Genomic DNA, 17,385 nt, shown 5'->3' on the forward strand with positions numbered 1-17,385 from the left:
CGTGGAGATCACATCTTACAGGAAGAGGATTTTTTTTAACTGTGCAAATAATGTGTGCAGCCTATACAGACAACATGCTTAAATTATATTTACAACCATCAATAGCATCATATTATTATAAGCATTTTGGAAACACAGCAATAAATACAATTCATAAGAGAGGAAAGGAAAAAAAAACAGTGAACAAGTGCTTTCAATAAACGATAACTGAATTTAGAGTGATAGAGGTGATGGTTTTTGTATTAAAGGCACACCGCGGACTTTTTGACCTAAAGAGTTGACCCTTATGAGTTATTTTTTTTTTTTTTTTTTTTTTTTTTTTTTTTTTGGCTCTAGTGGCCTTTTATATGACAGTTGCTTGACAGGAAAGGGGGTCAGAGAGAGCAGGGAATGACACGCAGGAAAGGGTCCCAGGCCGGGAATCGAACCTGGACCCGCTGCAGGTGAGGAGCTATAGCCTCTGTACATGGGGCGGGCGCTCTACCCACTGAGCTAAACACCGCCCCTTATGAGTTATTTTAAATTATTCCTCAGGCCAATATACATCACTTGACATAATCAATGCTCCGAGAGGGGCTTGCCTCCTGAAATACCGCCCATGTAAGTTTGGATAGACAACTGTCTTTGGTCAGGTCACGTGACCTGGAGAATGCCTGGATAACGTATCACTTCACGGCAGTCACGTGACCACAGGCTCGGATATACTCATTGGGCTAAGGATTTTGCTATTTTCCGCCTGTTCAACTCCAGGTCATGACTGAGGCAAGCATTAGTTTAAAACTGCTTCTGAGGAGGTTAAAAAGACGCCGCCGAGACCCGGCCCCCTTTGCCCGACCCGCCTTCCGCCTGGCGCTGGACACCGCCCCATGCACGGTGGGTCGCCCATCCCCAGGAGGATGGCGGCGGCGGCTGCTCCACCAGCCGCAGTGTGAGCCCAGCCCCGCTTCGCATCCCAGCCACTGACTGTACTGTGCTGCGGCTCTTGTGGCCACTAGGGCCGCTTGACGTGAAAGTTACAGGTCTAAGGCCCCAAGCGGCCAAAAGTTACACATTGTGCCTTTAAGATAAACTATTTAATCATATCAAACTAATTGTTTGCTGTTTTCTCCATATATTATTTTTATTATTATTATTATTATTATTATTATTATTATTATTATTTTTTTTTTTTTTACATTTTAAAGGGATCCTCCTCTGTTTTTACAAGTTTGGCCAACAAACTTTGGAATGTACTTATTAGAAGATCTATACTTAGCAACACGCATTATTATGCACCGTATTCGTTTTATTATCTTTTAGATATGGGACTACTTTTCAGGTGAGAGCCTTTTTTCCTCCATCTTGAAATCACGTGATTGGTGACATCTGTAAACATCCCATATTTTAAGCATTCAGCCTGCTTTTTAGATCATGTAGCAGCTTCATTGTTCAAAATGCCAACTTGTGCTGCTTTTGGTTACTCTAAATAATCATGAAAAGTTAAAGATGCGGATATAAAACTATTTTCTTTACTGAAAAAGGATAAAAACCGTTGTGACCTGAAAAAAATGTATGACTGCAGGGGGTGACGGTTCCAACTCTGCGGTTTCATAGTAGACAATGGAGCAGAGAAGAAGAGCTCTCCTAAGGGGCTTGCTCTTTATTTCTCCTTAAACAGTGCATGGCCTATGCTCTGGTGGCTGAAGTTAAGGAGTAATCACAGACAGTTGAAGGACTCCCACTCAAAAGGACTTCTATCATCAGGGTTTGTGTCTCTTCAACAGTCCGTGATTACCATTATCATAGCATCAGCGCCACACTGTTTAAGCCAGAGTAAAGGTCCCTTAGGAGAGCTTTTCTTCTCTGCTTTATTGTCTACTATAACATGAATTTGAAGTTACATTTTGTCCTGGTTCGTTTATGCTGTTCCCCATGTTATTATGTCACTTTGCGAGACATTCAATTTTGTCCGTATTCTCTTGTTTTTGTAGAAAGCAACAAAGTCAACATCAGCCATTGTTTTGGCACAACTTTTAATCCATGAAAACACCAGAAATGTCACATTGGCAAAGTTTGAGGTCACAGAAAAACTTTTGGATGAAATGTATACATATACAGGTGTTAGGTAGCTTTAGTGTACCATTAATCAAATCTCAATCTATGTTATCAAGACCAATGTAATCTTTGCTCAAATGTGTATTTTTTTTAATTTATTTAGCGTAGATCAACCTTGTTTTTCCAGCTATAGATCAAATGGATCTGATAAATTTTTTCCAATGTATTTTTTGGGGATTGCTATGGAATATTCGGTACTGTTGGAATTTATTTTCTTCCTGTAGATTTAATCCCACCCATTTCTGTAGTACACATATAGGGTGTTAATAAAAACATGTCCTAAAATACTGATTTCCTGTGTAGCCATGAGTCGAGTCAGGCATGGCATTAGCCTGTTACTTTACAGATGTTTTTACTTTCACATTCAGTGTTTTTGGCTGCATTTATGCCCCGATATTTCACATGTGATCCTGTGGTCTTACATTATGCACTGATCACATCGATCTGTGTGTATTTACAAACAATATCATCCCATATCAGGTTGATCAATGTTAATTAATATTATTTTTTTAATCCATAAACTCATGCTTCTTATTTTAAATCTTGATGTCATTTAGTTGACTACAACTACAACTGAAATACCCTGATGACTCCAGTTTGACTGAAACTAAGTTGCATTTTAGTCAAAAGACTATGACTAGAAGTAAATCATAATTGACATTGGACATTTAAAGGAGAAATTCCTGATTTAAAAAAAAATGTAAATAGAAAGTATCTAAGCAGCCATTATTAAAAGGAATGGGGAAACTTGGGAAACCTGGTTGGATAATGACAACTTTAGTGCCTTGATGGTTTTGAACTGTTCATGTTCATATAAATCCATTGAATATTTTGACATTTATTGCCAAAGCCAAAACGATTTAAACATTAAATAATAAAAGGTTATTTGTTTGAATAAAAATCCCCAAAAATTCACAAAACAAGCATTTGCGCATAAAAGAAAGTCAAGTTCCAAATCGTGGCTACTGATCAATCACAGTACATGTAAAATCAAAAATGTATCCGTTTTTTGAGTGTAACAAACTAAAAAGTGACATAATTGATTGTGCCTCTAGCTGACTGAAATTCTTGTTTATTATTAAATGAAGACCAGAGTCTGTCTGATGGTAAAACAATCATCAATCATCAGCTACATCTAACAGAGGTTAACGTGTGTTTTGGACAGAAACGTCACTAACTACCATCTACTACCAGCTTCCCCCACATTTTCATTCTTATTTTTTTTCTTGCATCATCTTCACCATGGTTGGACCACCTTGGAACACTCTCCATTCTTCTCAGGCTCACTGTGCTCACCACGACCACCTCCTCTTATAGGGATGTGTGTGTGTGTGTGTGTGTGTGTGTGTGTGTGTATTTGTCTCTGCAGGCCATCACTGCTCTCCAGGCTCCACATGCACACAGCTGGCCTGTTTGATGTTACTGTGTGTGCGTGTGCATGTGTATGCATTAATAAGACACTCACACATAAACACACACACACACACACACACACACCAAAAAGTTGACTTTTCACACCTCAACAGCAGCTTTAAGATGGATAGTCCTGCACGCACGCATGAACACACATACACACACACACACACACACACACTGAAGCAGAGTATAAAGGCAGACATGAAAAGGACTGTGTGATGAGCGCCTGTCAGCAGCTTCACTGGCTTTGCTGCTTTGGACAGAGTGGGCGGGACAATGTGTGCTGATTGATGGGTGTCACCTCCAATCAGACCCACAGCTGTCGGTGAACACCATGACCCCTGAACCAGACAAATTACAGCAAAACAAAAACAACAGCACTTTGCTTCTGTAATTTTATTGACTGTTTGATGGAGGATTGTAGTCATTTATTTTACATACAAATAATTAAAAAAGGAGCAGTCAGAACAATCCATGTCGCTACAATTTATATTTACCTTTTAATTGTATCTTACTTTATTTTTGACATACAATTTTGTTTTATTATGAGTTTTTTATTAATATTTATTTTGTTTCATCGCAGGAGTTAAAAACTAATATTTTTCTATATTTTCAAAAAAAACAGAATTTGGGAAATAATAAAACAGAATTTGAAAAAAAAACAAACAGATTTTATAGGGCCCTAATTATTGCAATATGTAATTACACAAAAATAATATATTTTTTAATTTACTACTGCGTATCATTTCATAATACAGAGGCAAACTCTATAACTACATTTTGTTTTTAAAATATTTCGTTAACAAATATTTAATGCGTAATATAGTTACCTTTGTCACATTTTATTTGGCATTGGTATATAATTATGCACATTTACAGATATTTTACATGAGTGTTTATTATAAAGGCTATTTTGCTCAGTTGGTGTGCCTTCAGATTTTGACTTGTCCTTTGGTGAACTTTGGGCACAAAAAGTGTGGGAACCACTGGTATTGTGTGATCATTAGCTTGACTCTAATGATTGATTTGTCTGGACCAATGTGATGAAATCAATTGAACAATGTTTAGTTTAACTATCATTTCAGCTCTACTTCATAGATATACACCCATCGGATTGTCAGCAGAAGCAGAAACCATGTTTTACATTTAAAATGAACATACTTAGACACTAACTCTAGGTATGACCTTTTTAACTCAATAAGAATATAAAAAAATGTCCTCTTCCATCACTTCTTTTGCCTGCCTTGCTTTCCTCTACCTGGTGTAGGGCGTTGCATGATGGTACATTTGATCTTTCTCCTATCAGAGTAAACGTCTAAAACCTTTAGGACTGAGTTTGAACCCCCTGACCTTAAAACAGTAGATTGTAGCTGTGTTTCATATTGAGATGAATGATTCAATTGTTAAAACAAATCCATCCAGCATTCCTTCAGCATCTTGTGAGACGTACGTCAGCTCTTTAAAGCAGCATTTTGCTTCAGTTACTGCTTTTCAAGGGGATTCACACTTTTTATAGAACTATAGGAACACACTGACTTCTCCCTCCAGGGGTGCTGCTTAAATGTCAATGTTGTCAAGCAGATTGCGACAAACTTTAGACTTTTTTTTTTTTATTAAATATCGGGTGTCACAGCTCATCAACTTTGATGCTGAGAGCAACACTGGATGCCGTGCAATGATCAAATGTGGGTTTGATTTGAAATGAGACAACAATGAGGCGACGTCTGAGGAGGATTGGCGCACTTTGGCTGGCGGTTGTATCTGGATGTATGGCCTATGGCTGGCAGGCTGCTGCTAGCGCTCCAGCAGGCAAGATAAGAGCCGGGTTAATGTTGGGATTTGTTCCCTAAAGCTCTGACACAGAGGAAATACTGATCAGCGCCGCCGTCAGCCTCCAGATCCACTAATCGCTAATCAGCGCTTTAACAAGACTGTGTCTGACTCACTCACACACGGAGCCACGCTCACGTTTAAAGAGCTGCACGTCTCACCTCATGACAGTTAGTGTGTGTGCGTCGAAAACCCTTTTTATCTCACACTTTATTTGTTTGTATGTAAAACAAAGTCAATATTTGAATCTAAAAGTAATCAAAACTTGTCGCTTCAGTGCATGTTAGTGTAAAACTAGTTTTATTGGGAAAAGTTGGTTGTTCTGAAACCATCTTTAACGTCCCAAATACATCAAATCAAGAACGACGTCTGATGAAAATGAGGAATAATGAAAGTGTACCTCAGTAGTATGTTAATATCTAATTTAATTTTCCGAGTAAAGTATCTCTGTAAATCTGTAATTGCGAAAAACACAAAACCGTCTCCCAAATAAAGGTCAGGATCTTACTAATGATGTGCTCACTTCCTGATTCTGCATTTGGCAAAGAAAAAACTGAAGCTGAGAAATATCCAAACATACCCTGAACAGAAATAAGTGATTAAAAAAAGAACAAATTCATGTTTTAAGTGCCTGTGACATTGGATTGTGTTTTAAACACTTTAAAGAGAATAAAAAAGTCAACCTTTGAACATTTTGTAGACTTTCATACACGTGTTAAATGGTATTTCAGTTTTTTTTTTTTAATGAACCAGTAAACATTTTATATATTGAAAGAAGCTGAAAATAATGGGGGAAATGAAGAGTTTAGTTTAACTCTTTATTCCATACAAAGCCATTCAGGATTACTTCAATTAGATGTACCTGCAAACACCAGGACAGGCTTTAATGGTTAATTCATTTTCCATGAAAAAGATCATCTGTAGGATCTGTTTCTTAAATTAGAATGTTTGGTATTTTTGCTCTTCAGCAACAGTTCAGCCTTACATTGGTTTCTAAACATAGATATAGTAACTTAGTAGTAATGGGTAATACGACCACTTTAGTGACGAGAAATCACACGTTACTATTTCCAAATCAGTTATCAGATTTACTGTGTGTTATTATTTATCTATGCACACATACTTTTTCAGGTAATAGTTTGTCAGGAAATACATTGTTGATGTTACTTAGTACAAATACACCCAATGCTAATATTGTTGTGTCAACAGTTTGATGTTTAAAAAACTTATGTAAAGTTCATGCATGGAAATGATTTTGATGATATGATTATAATTATATGCTGGCATGAATTCTCAGTCTCTGTTTTGCATTGTATTTTCAGAGTGGCGCTTTTTGCACTTTAAATAATAAATTATTATTTTAATAATAAATAATTGGTCTCATTTATGTTGTGGTTTATTTAAAGTCAAATAACAATATGGGTATTTTTCCCTTTCCCAACATATTGAGTCATTATTGTAAACCAAATGTATTATATCGTAAACTCCTTCTATTCTCCCACCAGTAATTATTTTTGTTATTTATCAAATCTTTTTTATAGGAGTCTGAACAGTTTTAAAATTTATTTTAAAAAATTGTTCATAAAAAACAATAAAAGAGCATTGATATAAGAGGTGCAGATCTCTGTTAAAAACTACAATAAAACGACTAAAAAAAAGGTAAAAGACACACTTAAAGTCAGGAGTCTCTCACACATCTTCATCCAAACTTTCTGAAGGAGAAGGACATCCATCAGCTCCCAGTGACTTCAGCACCCAGAGGTGCAGACCTCTTCTACAAACCATTAGGATCAAAATCCCACCTTCCCTGCATGCTGCCCGCTCACATTGGACCAGTCACATGTACTGGGCTAATACGGGCATTGTTCTGGGCCGGGCCCTCGCTCTCACACAGAAACATCACATTCTGTTTGAAGTCGTGATCCGGCACGGCCGACTCACCTGCAAGATCAATACGCTTGGGTTCAAAGCCGGCGGCTTCACAGAGAACACACTCTTATTAATTTATAGAAACTTCTAGAAACTTTGTCTGAAGGGAAAAACCTCTAACTCTGTGCAGCGAAGAGACAGGGGGAATTATTAATACAGCTGCAGAGAGGAGCAGGGAGAGAGTGCATGAGGCCGGCCATCTTCTAACACCTTATATGAATATTTAAATGAGGGAATGTTTGATGTGAATTGATCACAAAGAAAGAGTGTGTGCATGTGTGTGTTTGGAGCAGACAGAGATAGATAAGAAAGATGGTTAGAGGACGCATTAGTGTGTGTGTGTGTGTGTGTGTGTGTGTGTGTGTGTGTGTGTGTGTGTGTGTGTGTGTGTGTGTGTGTGTGTGTGTGTGAGTGTAACTCATTAAGGCAGTCTATTTGAGTTTTCCTTTGTTGTCAGATTTGATGATTTGGGGGAAAATAACGGGCGTCGGATTCAAAGCATTCCTGTTCGCAGCCGGCGGCGTCAGGAACGAAATGCTCTCCATTTATATTTAATGATATCAATTTATCAACAGGAACAGTCTCAGGATGTTGGCTTGGATTTGATTCCGTGTTCCCCTGTTTTTACCTGAGGGACACATGCACACGTTTTCCCGGTAACGTCCCATTATCATAATGTTCTCCCGTGCTTCTCACGTCTGCTGCTGCGACTGTGCTCTGATATTAACCAACAACTTCCTGACTAATCTCAGTATTAGGCTTTATTATTATATTTAATATTAGGCTTTCTGTAGAACTACATGATACCAGAGGTGTGAATAGTACTGATATGTCCTACTCAAGTAGAAGTATTGTTACTTGATTGAAATTGTACTAAAGTACAAGTACAAGGAAGTCATACATAAAATGCTCAAGTACAAGTAAAAAGTAGCTCAATTAAATAGTACTCAAAGTAAAAGTTACTCGTTACTTTCACCCCTTATGTTTATTTTGCCATGATTCCCTTGCCTACAATAAACATCTCATGAACTCAAAAAGGAAGAGACCAGATCTTGTGCAATTCAAACAAAGACGTCTGTATAAAATAAAAGTTTGTCAAAATGTACAATTATTTTTTAAATAAAATAACACCAATTATTTCATGTTTTGTTTAATTCTCAGGCTCTAATATAGCTACATTTATGAACTCTAAAACCGGGAAGCATTCAATGCTTTTTTGCCTCGGTGCATTACCTTTAATCTGGTTGGTCGGCTATTATTGTTGTCTGGTCATATCTTTTTTTTTGTAGTTTCACAAAGTCCGTTGATCATTTTAAAAACAATAAATAAAAATGTACTCAGTAATGGTTGGGTGTATAAATGTAATGAATTACTTTAGGTACTTAAAGCCATACCACGGACTGTGTAACCTAAAGAGTTGACCCATATGAGTTATTTTAAATGATCCTTGAGGCCAATATACAGAACTTGACAGTATCAATGCTCCGAGCGGGGCTTCCCCTGGAAATACCGACTATGTGAGTTTGGAGAAGACGGATCGTCGTCGGCCAGGTCATGTGACCTGGAGAATGCCTGGAGAACGTTTCACTTTACGGCAGTCACGTGACCACAGGCTCTGATATATTCATGGAGGTAAGGCTTTAGCTACTATTTTTCCACCTGATCGACTCCTGGTCATGGTCGAGGCAAGCATTAGTTTAAAATTGCTTCTGAGGAGGCACTTCAATCACCCATGATGAGTCGCTTGAACATAGTGGTGCTTTTTGGTCACTCCATCACTTGATCGCTCCACTGACACAATGACCAGGGAACAGTGTGTGTATGTGTGTGTGTGTGTGTGTGTGTGTGTGTGTGTGTGTGTGGAAGCGGTGACAGAGCAGAGAGGTCTGATCACTTCTTTTCCTTCTTCTCCGGCCGTACGTTTACAGCACTTATTATAAACAGCTCCGCTTTTATGATTTAAATGATCAACTTACGGCATATACATCAAACTCAAGCCCGGTGGCTAAATCCAGCCCTTCAGAGCATCCAATTCGGCCCGCTGCAGAAAGTGAAAATGAATCATTGTGTAAATTACCAAATAATTCACCTGTAAATTGTTGAAAAAACTACATTTTTCCAAAATCCTGCATTTTTTTCTTAAAAGCCCCAAATTATATAAAAATTGGTCAAAAAATCAAAAAATCAAAGGACATTTAAGTATCTGGTGCTTAATGCTTAAATATGGTTGATGCCTTCCATTCTTGATGTCTAATTTATATCTGAAAGTGCAAACTATTGCACATTAATATTGAAATTGTTGGTTTTCCCGCCTAAAACCTGCGGCCTACGTGTGATCAAACTGGTCCGTATTTGGCCCCGGAACTAAAATGAGTTTGACACCCCTGACTTACGGAGTTACTAAAGGAGGAGTTCACTCAGAATGTAGGCTTATTCAAGCAATTAACTGCTTTAATTTTGCCCTGGTAAATAGAGGAAGTGTAGTACAGCCCTCCACTGCAGCCATCTCACTGTAGTGGGAGGGACCAGGAAGGAACTGCTGACTCAGCTCTACACACAGTGAAGGATGGGAGAGTTGCCGCTTGAAGTCGCTTAAAAAGTTCGAATTTTCTAACTTTGAGCGACGAGGTCACGCTTGACCTCGTCGCTCATATCACGCAAGTCACATCGCTTGAGGGGGGATAACTTGAGTCTTGAGGTCACGTCAATTACATTGATTTGAATGAAACGCTTCAGTCACTTCTGTCGTGTTCGGTGTGAACACACCTTCAGACATTTTGCTCAAGCGACAGATTCCTACTTACATAAAACTAACTTTACTTTTCTTTAATAGTGAGTCAATGATCTCTCTTCAACCAACAGGTCAACTACTGTCTGTATACACAATCGTAAGACAAGGGAGGCTGGCCCGACTGACTGACTGTTGATTTTTGCAACAGTGCTGCAGTGCTTGTGGCCACTACGAGCGCTTGACGTGAAAGTTACAGGTCTAGCGCCCCCAGTGGCCAAAAGTTACACTGTGTTGCTTTAAGTACAAGTGAAATGACTGATTTAGATATATAATCAAAAAAATTACCCATAAAAGCAACTTACAACACCGTGAGTACTTTGAATCCATTACTTTCACCTCTGCTGATGACACTGCAGTCGCATCTAAAACATGCTGGACAGCAGCTCTCCAGGACTTGGCCAGAAGTACTCCTGTTCCTTTATCAAACACACTCAGATAATCTTACTGTTCATTTCTGCTCCCATTTGGTCCAAAAATAGGAAAAAGTTTCACAAAACAAGTGCAAACCGACTGAAGATGACTACATTAAAGACCGACTGAACAAATGATCTTTACCAATGAGTCTGTAGTGACAAACTCAAACCAAATATGCTAAAGATATCCAAATCTTTAATTGATTTTACGACTGCATCTCAGGTGGCAGAAGCAGGGAACATTAAAGCTCAGTTTGATCTCCATCCCATACACAATGTCAGGGGACACGCTGCAGATGTGCCAGCTGTGATCAGTTTTTTCCCCTCCAAATTTAGCAGTGCAGGAACTTCAGGGAACTAAAATTAGACAAATACTTACAACCATGAAGTGATGTAGTGTTGCTGATTGGTGGAGGTGCAGTCTGTGGTATCCATGATGAGCGTCACTCTTTATTTTGTTTTAGTCTTTTGTCAAACCTCCCTCTTATCAGGCCGTTAAGTCTCACTCATGGGAGTGATCGATCTATTATATGACTGATTCTTATTCATGTATTGGGACATCTCATGTTTTTTTATGTTATAAACCGTTATGTGTTTTGTATTGGGTGTTGGGGACCAATGGGACTTTGTTTTACTGTAAAGCACTTTGTAATGCATTTTCCTGTATATGAGAAATGTTGTATAAATAATAAAATTGATTAATGCACTGGTTCCCAAACTGGTGGGTGCGTGTCATAAAAAGAAGAAAAAATATTTGCACTTTAACAACTTTATTATTTTGTTAAAAAAATGTGATTGCACATTTTATGTTGTTTTTATGAGTTTTGAAGAAGAATAGTCACAATTATTACCTTTTTCAATGAAGGTAAAATCATTACCCATTGTAGCTGACCTCATAGTTTTCATATTCAGTTAAAAAGATAATAAATTTCATAATTAAATGTTAATTGAATTCAGAGGAAGTAACACCCATTGTTGACATTTTGTTGTGACGGAGGACTGAAATGTTTTCACTCTTTAAAGGGGGCAGAAGTGAAACAGTTTGGATAAATGGATTGATTATCTCATTTATTTGAATTCTATTTCAGTCTGTGTGGTGTGTGTGTTAGCAGGACGGGAGAAAGTGGCTCCGGGAGCTTCTCTGTCAGGTTGATAAGTTCAAGTGTGTCCACGTATCTAATCAAGCCTCTTCTCTCGTGAGTCGTTGCACACTCTGGAACTGAGAGGAAACACATGTATTATATTGTGATGATAAAAGGAACTCTACAGACTTTGGGGACTCTGGTCAGCAGACTTGTTACAGTCCAGTTTGGGCTACTTACATCAGTGGTTCCATCCCCTTCGTGTGTCAGTCACAGACTGGATCTTGTGGCGATGTGTTTACATCACTTCCACACAGTAAGTAAATATGCTCCTCCCACAGGCACTGAGTCTAATCAAATGCAGTGAAGTGAGGATGTGAGTGCCAAAGTGAGGGGGCTGGTTTTCATCTTGGGGAACAGACTGTGCATGTGCAAACACATGAAAACACGCTATGGGAACAGAAACAGAGCAGCAATGTGCTTTTGAGAAGGGGTGTGGCCTCCTCCTGCCTTACAGCGGCTAGGAAATAGCGATGTTTAGTGATTTGGGCTATGAAAAGCACAAAATGTTGACATTTTCAAACTTATAGGTACTGTAGGCTATCGGAAATTGAAAAATAAATAATTTACAATTATATTATGATTAAAACAAATAATGAAAAATATCAATTCACCCTTGGGTAGGCACTGACTACCTTGCCTACCTTGACTGCACATCACTGGTGGGATATCATAAAACTGTTATATTTTAAATGCTGATCATGTCAGTATTAACATCTGACAGTCAATACATGTTTTTGTTCTCATTTTGTGTAAATTTGTCATCTTTTGTGTGCAGTGTAATCGTTTTGTTTATTTTTGTCATTTCATGTATTTTTTCCTGTCATTTATTGTGTTTTGATATTCATTCAGGGTTTATTTTCCTCATTTTTGTTGTTATTTTGTGTTTTTTTTCTTGTCATTTAATGTGTTTGATTTCTCATTTTGTGTCTTTGGTCGTCATTTTGCATATTTTTCAGTTATTTTGTATATTTTGGACTCCTTTTGTGCATTTTGTCTTCAGGGTTTCACAAAATTAGATTAAGTGCCACATGTGACTGCTGGGCCAATGGTCGTCTATGTTTGCTCTATATCCTCTGCACTCAGCAGGGGTCACCAGCCTCTCTGAAGCTGTGAGCTACTTCATAGGTACTGTATAGTCCGAAGGGCTACCAGTTAGAAATGCACTTATTACACACTACATTTTTACGGTTTCACTTTAATTAGAGAATAAGGTAATAAAGAAGGTACCATAAAAGGTAAGAATTGTTGAGGTGTCAACATGAAAGACTTATTTCTCCTAATTTATGCAATAGTTTCATTTTCATACAATTTTCTATGAAATCCAGCAAATTTATATATTATATATAACGTAATTAATTCTACTAAGTACTAACTACATCTCTCATCTGTGTTTATCTTTGTGAGTTTGAATCCTGGAAAGTAAATCAGATTTTAGATGGAGCTCATTGGCGAGTAGAGCACTTGAGGGCACCTCACATGGTCCATGAGGGCTACTTGGTGCTCTACAGATATAGTCAACTATATACTGTATATCTGATTGGCTCATTTAGTAAGTCCTGCCCCTTTCCTCTCTTAGAGCATCATCATTTAACCATTTCATTCAGAGTGATTCAAATATGATTAAAAAAAAGTATTAGTTTACTAAATCAACATGTGTTAATATGTGGCTGAGGGGAGGTTCTATAGTTTGATGTTTCCACTCTGGATTTCTTTGTTTTGTTTGGAAAGTTACAAAAATGTGAGCTTGTGTGTGTGTGTGTGTGTGTGTGTGTGTGTGTGTGCGTGCGTGTGTATGTGTGATCTCTGGGTAAGCCAAAGAGGAAAAGAAGTAAGTCTGCTGAGGGCTGAGGGAGAGGCCTCGGTCGTCTCTTTTAACTTCCCAAACACACACGTGTGTGTACACGTAGACACACAAAAAGTGAAACACACGAGTAAATATGTAGATCCGTGCACAAACATGCAGTAGTTTAAAATTCCAAGAGAGCCCCAATACACACACTTACACACACGGGGGAGACCAACAAAAGCAAATGCTCACTAAACTATAAGACATGTATTGCAGCACACATTTACACATGTGGCATACACACACAGTTGGCATTGAGACACACACACACACACACACACACACACACACACACACAAAGACACACACTCACACTCTTTCTCTGTATCTGTGTCTCTTAGTAGTTCCTCAGTGTTTCATCTGACAGCTTATTCCCAATGAGGCTCCACTCTGTATTCACCCTGGAACTCCTCAGCACAGACACCCTGTGAACACACACTCCCTGGGCGATCGGGTGGGGGGGGGAAGGTGACCTCAGTACACACACACACATGCACATACACACACTCATGCTGACATAAAACAAGCACACTTAATTCTAAACAGATCAGTTTGCAGCCGTGAGTGAATTCACTGTATGTGAACATTTGGCTGAAGTTGCTGAAATGTTCTACATGTCCTACATCTATACATACTCCCATATCTTTTAAATCACACCTTTAAACATATTAACTATGAACAAACACTGTCCACATTTCCTCTAATTCTATGTATGTATAATTGCTTCTCCGTATTGAATGCCATAAAAGGCATTGACGATGAAGTGCATTATTTTACAGACACGTCTCTGGTTTTATCGTGAGGAGCTTCACATGGGACTTCAGGGGCTTGTGTTGGAGCAACTGGTCAGTTAAAGTTAATATTGAAGAAGCAAATGGTTTGTTTTAAATTTAACTGATTCCCTCTATTAAAGTTAAATAAACTACCCAAAATAACTTTTTTGAACTTGTAGATCGGAACATAGTTATTGTTTTGTCATGTAGTCCTGCACCAATCTACTCCTACAAGCATACAATAGTTTTGTGCCAATTTTCAATATCGTGATGCATTAAATGTACGAGTTGGGATGAAATAGTTTACAGTTTTACACTGAACAAAAATATAAACACAACACTTTGGTTTTTGCTCCCATTTTTCATGAGCTGAACTCAAAGATCTAAAATATGTATACACTAAAGACCTATTTCTCTCAAATATTGTTCACAAGTCTGTCTAAATGTGTTAACACATTAGCATTTCTCTTTTGCAGAGATGATCCATCCCACCTCCCAGGTGTGACATATCAAGATGCTGATTAGACAGCATGGTTATTGCAAAGGTGTGCCTCAGGTTGGCCACAATAAAAGGCCACTCTAGAAATGTGCAGTTTAATCACATAGCACAATGCCACAGATGTTACAAGTTCTGAGGGAGCGTGCATTTGGCATGCTGACTGCAGGAATGTCCACCAGAGCTGAATTGAATTTGAACTTTTTTTCAACATGACGCATGCGCAGTTCACCAGGTGCACATGCCCATTGTCTACCATAGGAAACTTTCACGGTAGGGTTATTCTACACTACACCGGCACAAAGAAAGAGACAAAAATGTCACGGAATACATTTTTTTAAAAGCGCCTTTTGCTAACTAGATGTGCCCGTTATATCACGTGAACACAAACAACCGATCACCCGTTATGGAGTGCATACGTTTCTCTCGCTCTGAGTGACAGCTGTAATCTGCTGTGTTTCAGCAACAAGGACAGCACAAAATCACCGCTAATTTAGTCACAAAGGACACTAAACTTTCAAAACACAAAAACCCACAAAAACAAAATATTTACAAACTTTTACACCCATAACATAAGGCCACAACTCCACTAATGAATCAGCACTAAAGCAGAAAATGAAAATAAAATGCGTGCTTACCTTTCATTTGTCAAAACAGCCAAAAAAACAGCCATGGAGAACTTTGTATCCTCTCAACTTTTTAACATATTTAACAGCCGAGGCCTGCCTTGTCTTTCATAAGCCAAGAGTCGCAGCTCATCTTAAGTCCTCCTCATGTCCCCTGGATCGTTCTTCACGTGTGTCCTGTCTGTTGGAGGCAGGTTCTCCTGCATTAGCATCATTGCTACAGGTGCTGCTAGTCGCTAAGCTAACTGCTGCTGTGCTTCTGCTACTGCTGCTGCTCCACACTTTCCACAGAAGCAAGCTTGGACTTCTAAACCTCAGGCTTAGCTTCACTTATTGGCTTAAAAAAGCTCTTTAAATCCAACTGCCTTTTTTTTTTTGTCATTTTATACCGTTTTCCAAGCTGACATAGAAGCAGTTTTCGTGCAAAATCGCACTTTAGACGTAGCGTGGGGGGCGTACCTTGACTTTCCCGTCTTCCTCACTCGTGCTGTCTACATTCAATTTTGTGTTTACAACAAAATTTTCAGTGATTTCAACTCAATATAAGACACAGCTGTCCAAATATAATAATTCAAAACTTTAATCAAAACACCTAAATGCAAAAAAGGTGTTGGAATTATTTTCATTTTTTAAAAGAGGTGCTGGATCCAATCAAATAAATGCTGGTCAAAATCTGAGACCACGTGTAACCAGAGCAGCCAAGGACCTCCACATCCAGCATGTTTACCTCCATGATTGTCTGAGACCAGCCACCCGAACAGCTGCTGCAACAAACGGTTTGCATAACCAAAGAATTTCTGCACATTGCTCACATTCGATGGTGTCTGGCATGTTGGAGAGGTGTTCTCTTCCCGGTTTTCACTGTTCAGGGCAGATGGCAGACAGCGCGTGTGGTGTCGTGTGGGTGAGCGGTTTGCTGATGTCAATGTTGTGGATTGAGTGGCCCATGGTGGGGGTGGGGTTATGATATGGTTAGGCGTACGTTATGGACAGAAAACACAGGTGAATTGTATTGATGCCATTTTGATTGCACAGCGATACCGTGACGGGATCCTGAGGCCCATTGTTGTGCCATTCATCAGTGACCATTACCTCATGTTGCAGCATGATAATGCATGGCCCCATGTTGCAAGGATCTGTACACAATTCCTGGAAGCTGAAAACATCCCAGTTGTTGAATGGCCAGCATGCTCACCGGACATGTCATCCATTGAGCATGTATGGGATGCTCTGGATCGGCATATACGACAGCGTGTTCCAGTTCCTGCCAATATCCAGGACCTTCACACAGTCATTGAAGATGAGTGGACCAACATTCCACAGGCCTCAATCAACAACTTGCTCAACTCTATGCCAAGGAGATGTGCTGCACTGCATCAGGCAAATGGTGGTCACACCAGATACTGACCCTCCCAATAAAACAAAACTGCACATTTCTAGAGTGGCCTTTTATTGTGGCCACCCTGAGGCACACCTGTGCAATAAACATGCTGTCTAATCAGCATCTTGATATGCCACCTGTGATGTGGGATGGATCATCTCGCAAAGGAGAAGTGCAAAAACAAAAGTGTTGCGTTTATATTTTTGTTCAGTGTGAGCGATAAATGTGTATCTTGACTTATACATTCTCCATAATTCTGTTTGTACAGATTTTCTTCCAAATCTCAAATTATGGTTTTGCTTATGAACTCTGTCACTTGCACCATGTATGAATAAAGTGTGTTTACAAATGGCGTGGGTGCAGCATGTACGTCCCTTCCAGCCTTCAGTTTAGTTAAAGATGGCCCCCTCCAGGCTGACTGTTGGCAACGCCTTAAAAACTGTTTTATGCTGGTGAGTGTGGATTTATGCAGAAGGACAAGTGATAATACATTATTTTATGACATTATTTACAAGTTAAAATAAAGTTATTTTTTTAAATTTTTGTTTGACTTTACGATAAAAGCAAGTGCATAGTTTTTTGCGTTAAATTTACTCTCACCAGATCACAATAATGGAGTTTTCAGTTTTTCTATCTGTATTTCTT

General features: G+C 38.8%; 1 pseudogene; it reads right to left on the reverse strand.

Annotated features, from left to right (window-relative positions):
- Nucleotides 1-795: 795 nt before the first annotated feature.
- Nucleotides 796-17,385, reverse strand: part of LOC114458047 (transcription factor AP-2-delta-like) — a 37,311-nt pseudogene continuing 20,721 nt past the window's right edge.

The sequence above is a fragment of the Gouania willdenowi genome, chromosome 24 (assembly GCF_900634775.1).
Source record: "Gouania willdenowi chromosome 24, fGouWil2.1, whole genome shotgun sequence".
Lineage (NCBI taxonomy): Eukaryota > Metazoa > Chordata > Actinopteri > Blenniiformes > Gobiesocidae > Gouania > Gouania willdenowi.